Source organism: Coenobita brevimanus, chromosome 32 (assembly GCF_032717465.1).
Source record: "Coenobita brevimanus isolate Jiangsu-jjx chromosome 32, ASM3271746v2, whole genome shotgun sequence".
Taxonomy (NCBI): Eukaryota; Metazoa; Arthropoda; class Malacostraca; order Decapoda; family Coenobitidae; genus Coenobita; species Coenobita brevimanus.
The window spans coordinates 14374078-14375377 of record NC_136985.1 but is presented as its reverse complement, the minus strand read 5'-3'; positions in this window follow the sequence as shown (position 1 = coordinate 14375377).

The window sequence follows — 1300 nt, the reverse complement described above, 5'->3', positions numbered from 1 at the left end:
CCCTGAATTTCGTACCGTGGCATGACATGGCTATACTGGCCAGGTCACTGATAACAGGTGAATTGCTGAGAAAAGGGCATGCAGAGGGGGGGAGGAGGTCATGCTGGGTAAGACATTGTCTCTGCCTGGCATCTTGTTGAGGCAGGTGTCCCGTGTATACGTACCAAAAATGACTCGCGGAAATTGAAAATTGTGGAAATTATGAACCTTGCAATTGCAGGACGTTGAAGTACGTCCTCGGGATTTGCTGTGACAAAACGTGAGGACGTGGAAGTACGTCCTCGGGACGGCGCGGGTTAAATTTTATGGTGGATTCAGATCCGAATCCTATATCCGGATCCGGATCCTTTTTAATGGCAGTGGTATTGGCGAAGGTATGTGATCTGTGAGCGCTTTCTAGTTTCTATCGAGTTTGGTGCAGACAAAAGGCAGGGTGGGGACTGTCTTAAATTTATACACTGTTCCAAGCATGAACTATGTGTGCACAGGATGGATTGGCGGTGTCCCTAGTGCCATCTCCAAGGACGCTTGCAAAAAACGAGAAAGAAGACTTCAGGCTTGCTCCTCTCACAATCCCAGCATGTAGGATACATACTGTCCACCATCATGTATGCCCAGTAGCAGTGCTAAAGCAGTGCCTGGAAGTTTCCATAGGCACAGACTGGAGAGACATTGTTCTGTGCAGATTTGGGTGCCCCCTTTTTCAGTGAGGGCACTTTCTGCTTAGCAGAGAGTCTACTAGTAGAGTCTACTATCACCCGTGAAATAATAGTGGAAGTAGACTAGGTAAGTGATCCATGAACACACGGTCTTCGGGGAATAACGGGATCCCTGGCATTTCTATATACACATACTCACTCTCACTTGCACAAAGAGGTGGCCGGTGAAGTTCAGCATCGTCCTTCATCATAACATACATAAATCAAACCCTGGGGGATGCCCCATGCATAGCAGTAAGCGTTTTCCCAGGCAATAACCAAGAAAAATAACACTGTGCTCCATATCCTGACAGAAGTGACGCTTACGCTTTCTCTCTCCGTCACGCTACTTCATATCAGTTAGGAGACGCCTGTGCAATGTGCTCCAACCCACCACTGGGTGAGGAGGGCACAGGCGTCCAGTTATCACCAGAGGTAGTGCGGTGCACCTCCCTTGTGCTCTCTATCACAGGATTATTTCTCTGGTTCGTTTGTGATCTTGGCAGACAAAGAAAAAGAATTAAATCAGTGCAAGTGAATAACAATGAAAAGAAAACAAAATATGGGTGATATAATGTGAAAAGGTGAAAATTAATGTGTAC